The following is a 7802-nucleotide window of genomic DNA, read 5'->3' on the forward strand; positions in this document are numbered from 1 at the left end:
GGCGCCACAGCAGGGTGGTGGTGGCTCCCAGCATAGAATTCCGGTGGCGGAGTTGCAGTTGCAGTTGAAGTTCAAGAAGTGATATCAGATCCAAACTTAAACAGAAACCTTGCACTGCTGTGTTTTCTACATCTTACTGAATTGTTATCGGCTCTGCTCTGGATCTTCACAGTGCCGATAGTTAAAACTGCTCCTTACAAACCACCAGGCCCCTTCCCCCTTCCTCTAACTGGTTAACCAACAACTTACATCCCTCCATCTTCTCTAGAGGAAAGTCATGTCACTCTGTCTCTAAAAATAACGGCGTCTACAGTTCAAATTGACTAAATCGTCCAAAAATTAGTTCATATAGTGAAGGCTCTGCTCCAAAAAATACTTAAAGTTCATTTAGTTTAGATATCTTGTTGAACATCAATGTTAATGGAAACGACCAACACTCGCACTACTTTATGTATGTGACTGGTAGGGTCCTCATTTATTCAAAGCCTCACTTTCCACAACGTCTGTACTATGCCGTCAGAAATAGCAAAACCAGCTCTAATTAATCTGGCTAATATCGAAATACCCGCTACTGTCACTTTTTCATAACTGCAGGTCATTCAATGCGTCACTGCGTCTGCACGAGAGTCTAAATACACCTTCCACTTTGATGACCAAGAATTTTTTGAGACTATAGTCGCTATTATAGTCTTCTTTCACCTCTCGCACCCAGCAGTTTTCGAACAAAGCTCAAATAGTTACTCAAAATCCTACAAACTAGACGAGGTCACCTTGCATAATTACTCAATTATTGATCTCTTCTCGTCTTCTTTCCTTGAACTCTTCTACAAATTAACGCAGTTTCTTTCCCCAAATGTCGATCCCCTCTCTTCTTTCTTGATCCGCTTGCACTGTCATGTAACAGTTTCTGCATGCACCGTGTCTCAGCTTACACTTCATGGCCTTGTAATAATATGACCCCATCACCATCATTGGCAACTCTCTCCGTTAAGTCAGCAGTATTCCTTCAACATTTTCTAAGTACTCCATCTTCCCGTCTTCTAACAGTTACATAAACTGCTCCTCCGATAAAGTACTTCCATGTCTCACTCCACTTTCCACTACCAATTGTCTACCTTCTCACAACTCCGATTACAAAACACAAATCTTAAATTACCGAAAGGGCCTAGTATTAAAGAAATCATAAAATTTACATTGCATACATTCAGTGCAAAGGTTCAATCTAGATATTGTACGGGTCAGTGAAGTAAAACGGAAAGAAGACAAGTCCGATGAGCATAGGGGAATATCAACAGCAGCGTAAATTGATATAACGGGAGTAGGATTCGCTGTTAATTGGAAGGTATGGCAGAGAGTTTGTTACTGTTAACAGTTCAGTGATAGGGCCGGCCGGAGTGGCCGAGCGGTTCTAGGCGCTATAGTCTGGAACCGCGCGACCGCTACGGTCGCAGGTTCGAATCCTGCCTCTGGCATGGATGTGTGTGATGTCCTTATGTTAGTTAGGTTTAAGTAGTTCTAATTTCTAGCGGACTGATGACCTCAGAAGTTAAGTCCCATAGTGCTGAGACTCATCTGAACCATTTAATTCAGTGATACGGTTGTTCTTTCAGAATCGACAGCAAACAAACACCGACAACGATACTTCAGGTATACATGCCGACGTCGCAAGCTGAAGATGAAGAGATAGAGAAAGTATACAACGATATTGAACCGCGGGACTGCTACGGTCGCAGGTTCGAATCCTGCCTCGGGCATGGATGTGTGTGATGTCCTTAGGTTAGTTAGGTTTAAGTAGTTCTAAGTTCTAGGGGACTGATGACCACAGAAGTTAAGTCCCATAGTGCTCAGAGCCATTTTTTTGAACGATATTGAAAGGATAATACAGTACGTAACGGGAGATGAAAATCTAATAGTCATAGGGAACTGGAATGCAGTTGTACGGGGAAGGAGTAGAAGGGAAGGTTACAGGACAATAGCGATTTGGACAAGGAATAAGAGAGGAGAAAGATTAATTGACTTCTGTAATAAATTTCAGCTAGTAATAGCGAATATTTGGTTCAAGAATCGCTTGAGGAGGAGGTATACTTGGAGAAGGCCGTTTGGTATTGCTAGAGTTCATTTCGATTACATCTCGGTCCGACAGAGACTCCGAAATCGGATACTAGATTGTAAGACGCACCCAGGAGCAGATATTCAGATCACAGTGTACTAGTGATGAAGAGTAGGCTGAAGTTTAAGAGATTAACAAGGAAGAATCAATACGCAAAGAAGTGGTATGCGGAAGTACTAAGTAATGACGAGATATGCTAGAAGTTATCTAAGGCTGTAGATACAACAATAAGGCATAGCCCAGTAGGTAGTACAGTTGAAGAGGGATGTAATTCACTGAAAAGAGCAATCACAGAAGTTGGAAAGAAAAAAATATGTACAAAGAATGCAAAGAAACCATGGGTACCACAAGAAATACTTCAGTTCATCGATGAAAGGAGGAAGTACAAAAATGCTCCCGGGTACTCAGGAATACAGAAATGCAAGTCGCTGAGGAATGAAATAAACTGGAAGTTCAGGGAAGCTAAGAAGAAATGACTGCATGAAAATGCGAATCGTAAAAGAAATGATTGTTGGATGGACTGACCCAGCTTATAGGAAAGTCAAAGCAATCTTCGGTGAAATTAAAAACAGGGGTTGTAACGCTAAGAGTGCAATGGGAATTTCACTGTTGAGTGCAGAGGAGTGAACGGATAGGTGGAAAGAGTACATTGAAGGCCTCTATGATGGAAAATATTTGTCTGATGTGACAAAAGAGGAAACAGGAGCCGATTTAGAAAAGATATCGGGATCCAGTATTAGAATCATAGTTTAAGAGAGTTTTGAGGACTTAAGATCAAATAAGGCAGAAGGGACAGATAAAATTCCATCAGAATTCCTAAAGGCATCGGGGGAAGTGGCAACAAAACGACTATTCATGTTGGTGTGTAGAATATATGAGTCCAGGGACATATCGCCTGACTTACGAAAAAATATCTATCCACATAATTCCGAAAACTGCAAGAGCCGAGAAGTGCGAGAATTATCGTACGGTCAGCTCAACAGCTCCTGCATCCAAATTGCTTACAACGAAGGTATACAGAATAATGGAATAGAAAATTGAGGATGTCTTAGACGATGATCAGTTTGGCTTGAGAAAAGGTAAAGGCATCAGAGAGACTATCCTGACGTTGCGGTTGATAATGTCAGTAAGACTAAAGAAAAATCAAGACACGTCCATAGGATCTGTGCATCTGGAAAAAGCGTTTGACAATGTAATATTGTGCTAGATATTCGAAATTCTGAGAAAAAGAGGGGTAAGCTTTGACGAGGGGCGGCTAATATACAATAGGTATAAGAGTCAAGAGGGAATAATGAGAGTAGACGACCAAGAACGGAGTGCTCGGATTAAAAAGGGTGAAAGACAAGGATGTAGGCTTTCGCCTCAACTGTTCAATCTGTACATTGAAGAAGCAATGATGGAAATGAAAGAAATGTTCAGAAGTGGAATTACAGTTCAAAGTGAAAGGATATCAATGATACGATTCGTTGATGACATTGCTATACTGAGTGAAAGTGAAGAAGAGTTTCACGATCTGCTGAATGAAGTAACAGTCTAATGAGTGTAGAATATGGACGGAAAGTAAATCGAAGAAAGACGTAAGCAATAAGAAGAAGCAGAAATGAGGACAGGTAGAATCTTTACATCAGGATTGATGGTTACGAAGTAGGCGAAGTTATGAAATTCCACTACCGAGACAGTAAGAAACCAGTGACTGACGGAACAAGGAGGGCATCAAAAGCAGATTTGCACTGGCAAAAAGGACATTCCTATCCAAGAGAAGTCTACTAATGTCAAATTTAATTTAATTTGGGAAGAAATTTCTGAGAATGTACGTTTGGAGCACAGCATTGTATGGTAGTGAAACATGGACTGGGAAAACCGAACAGAAGAGAATCGAAGCTTTAGAGATGTGGCTCTACAGACGAATATTGAAAATAAGATTGACTGATACGGTGAGGAATGAGGAGGTTCTGTGCAGAATCGGAGAGGTAAGGAATATGTGGGGAAACACTGACAAGGAGAAGGGACACAATAATCGGACATCTGTTAAGACATCAGGGAATGACTTCCATGGTACTAGAGGGAGCTGTAGAAGCCAGAAACTCTAGAGTAAGGCAGAGATTGGAGTACATCCAGCAAATAATTCAGGACGTAGGTAGCAAGTGCTAATATGGGATGAAGAGGTTAGCAGTGGAGAGAAATCAAACCAGTCAGCTGACTGATGACTAAGAAACAAACATTCAGTACTTTAACATTACACATAAATACAATACGAGGAATATATCTAGAAATAAACTTTCCAGAATTCGGTCCAAGAACAACAGCCAACGTGAGTTATTTAGAAGTAGATATACTCGGTGTATCAATGCAGCTTCAATCACTTCATAGAGGCAAAACTTCCGGTCCTGATCGTATACTAGATGGATTCCTCTCAGAGTATGCTGATGCAATAGCTCCATATTCTGCAATCATCTACAGTTGATCGCTCTTCGAATGTTCCTTGCCTAAACAGTGGAAAGTTGCACAAGTCACACAAGTACTCATTAAAGGAAACAGGAGTGATCCGCTGAATTACAGCCCATATCACTAACATCGATTTGCAGTAGAATTTTACAACCTATACTGTTTTTGAACATTATGAGTTATCGTTTGAAGAAAACGGTTTGTTGACAAATAGCCGACACTGACTCAGAAAATGTTGTTCTTGTGAAACACAACTAGGTCTTTACTCTCACGAAGTAATGAGCGCTGTTGTATGTTTTTAGATTTACAGAAATCTTGACACATCTAATCTATTTGCGTGCCTATGAACTGTCGTCTCAGTTGTGCGACAGGATTTGTGATTTTCTGTCAGAAAGGTCACATTTCTTAGTAACTGACAGTAAGTCATCGAGTAAATCGGAAGCAATATCTGACGTTCTCCAAGGAAGCGTTATAGGCCCTCTGCTTTCCCTGACCTACATAAATGATTTAGGAGACAATCTCGATAGCACTCTTAGCTTTTAGCAGATGATGCTGTCATTTACCGTCTTCAAAAGTCATCAGATAACCAAACCCAATAGCAAAATGATTTAGATAAGGTATCTGTATGATGCAGAAGTTTCAGTGGATTCTAAATAATGAAGGGTGAGAAGTCATTCGCATGAGTGCTAAGAAGGATCCGCTAAATTTAATTGCATATTAAATCTCTCAAATCTGAAGCTCTAAACTCAACTACATACGTAACTGTTACAATTACGAGTAACGTAAACTGTATGGATCACATAGAAAATGTTGTGGGTAAGGCAAATCAAAGACTAAAACTTATAGCAGAACACTGAGAAAACTCAACAGGTGTACTAGAAAGACTGCCTACACCTCATTTGTACGACGTCCTCTGGAGTACTGCTGTGCGGTGTGGGATCCGCATCACATAGAGTCGAAAAGTTCAAAGATGGGCAGCTCATCTTGTACTACAGCGAAATCGGGAAGAGAGCACCGCGGGCATGATACGTGAGTAGGAGTGGAAATCATTAAAAGAAAGGCGTTTTTCGTTGCGGCAGGATCATCTCATGACACTGCAATCACAAACGTTGTCCTCAGAGTGTGAAAATATTTTATCGGCGCCCATCTACATAGGGGGCAATGATCATGTTACAAAATAAGGGAAATCAGACGTTGCACAGAAAGATTTAAGAGTTCGTTTTTCCTGCTCTGTGTTCGAGAGTGGAGTGGTAGTGAAATAGCTTGAAGGTGGTTCTAGGAACCCTGTGCCAGCACTTGAGTGTCAATTGTACAGTATTCACGTAGATGTAGATACATTCGGAAACACCCATGCATATTTTACCTTTGTATTAAGCAAATCAGTAAATAATATGTACTATCTCTATATTGAAACGAAAGACAATTAACAAAACGGAGACTACTGTGGAATTAACAGTAGCAATTACATAAGAAGAATTTCTTCATCGGAGTGGAGACTTTCCTCCAGCCGTGGCATAGCGCCGCCCACACAAACAGCTTTTTTTTTTTATAATCCTCGACTCTTTCCAGAAACAGACATCCGACTTCCGTTTCGACATATCTAAAAATTATTAATTTCCTGATTACAATTCTAATAATCTTGGAGAAAGAATTTTCGTAGGAAGTTTCCGAGATTATATTGTTCAATTGGCTCTGAGCGCTATGGGACTTAACTACTGAGGTCATCAGTCCCCTAGAACTTAGAACTACTTAAACCTAACTAACATACGGACATCACACACATCCATGCCCGAGGTAGGATTCGAACCTGCGACCGTAGCGGTCGCGCGGTTCCAGACTCTAGGGCCTAGAGCCGCTCGGCCACACCGGCCGGCGTCCGAGATTATAGATCTTCAGTGCACATACTTGTTTGTATGAGACGTAATGTACATTACCACACAGTGTGAATTTCTGTCCTCTGTCTTTCACCAAATTACCGCCTCAGCCGTTTCCTTATCGCCTCCCATGACATCTGTGAAGATTACTGGAGGGAGCGCACTGATGAAACCTATCAATTAACTGGATCCGTCCCTAAGCATTGGTTGACTGGCTTCGAACTGAGTCATTTATCGTACATGATCCTTGACACAACGGCGGTCGAAAACCGCACAGCTGTGGCTTGAGACGGAAGTGTCATGCGTCGTACACCCACAATCTCGTCATAATCAGATTCACCGATTTTGCTTTGTAGTTTCGCCCAAGTTGCGATTCACTGCCATGCTGATGGCTTGCCAAGTGACAAACCAAACAAGCCCATTCGCCGCGGCAGTAAGCGGTAGTAGCAATCTTGTTATTGGTTTGTTGGCTGGAGTTAAGAGAATAAACTGCATGGTCATCATTCCCAACCTCTAATAGAGTTACTCATCAGTTAGTTCACTTGGTTCCCGAAATTCTGTACTTTGCAATCCATCGAAAATAATTCCTGGAGTGACTGAGCAGGTACATTAGCTTTTACAGCTCATGAGCAACCATTTCTGTTGACAATAACCCAGTGATTTACTTTTCCCTTAAGCATGCCGTATTGCTGCATACTGCTTCTATGAAATAGATATCAGACGTTTCTTCTATTTACAGTCAAAGCCTCCCCCACCACCTCCTCTCCCAAAAAAATAAATATATGAAAGAGAATAAAAAATAAAAACCAGGGATATTATCCACATTCATATGCTCTTCCGTACGTAGCTTCGTTAAGGTGCCACACTAAGGCATTTTCTCTCATGGGCTTTTTCTCTTATTCTTCAAATTGAAATGTAGATTGTTCCACGGATACTGTGTGACAGAGAAGAAACATGAAGTTACTGTAATTTTTTTAACAGTATCTAATCTGATCGTTCAGCGTTTAACGACGCACACGTTACTTTGTTTATATCTGTTTATCATGTTTTGGCACCACAACGGCTGATTCAATCACGAAAATGTAGCAACGAAACTAGTTTTGCTCTCTATTCCTCACATAAACGGAAATATAATTTTGCTTCAGTTGTGGCTTCATGGCAGACAGATAAGTGAGTAAGTCAATGCACGCATTGCTCTATAGTTTTAGAAAGTGTTTAAAAAGCGGAAATGAAAACCATTAGCTGTAACAGTAAATTAAGTGTACCTTCAATTCATTACCACTTTGATGGATGGCTCGAATAACAGCGTAGCTAAAGCAATTATCGTTTGTTTCATATATGAAACACAGCACCTAGGATACAGCCGATAAAGT

The 7802-nt window shown here is 40.9% G+C and overlaps 1 non-coding gene across 1 annotated transcript; it reads left to right on the forward strand.

The window, feature by feature from the left end:
• Positions 1 to 1388: 1388 nt before the first annotated feature.
• Positions 1389 to 1472, forward strand: Trnas-gga (transfer RNA serine (anticodon GGA)). The gene is given in 2 exon segments: positions 1389 to 1428; positions 1438 to 1472. It is a non-coding gene; the product is annotated as a tRNA-Ser (tRNA).
• Positions 1473 to 7802: the final 6330 nt, after the last annotated feature.

The sequence above is a fragment of the Schistocerca serialis genome, chromosome 4, assembly GCF_023864345.2.
Source record: "Schistocerca serialis cubense isolate TAMUIC-IGC-003099 chromosome 4, iqSchSeri2.2, whole genome shotgun sequence".
Taxonomy (NCBI): Eukaryota; Metazoa; Arthropoda; class Insecta; order Orthoptera; family Acrididae; genus Schistocerca; species Schistocerca serialis.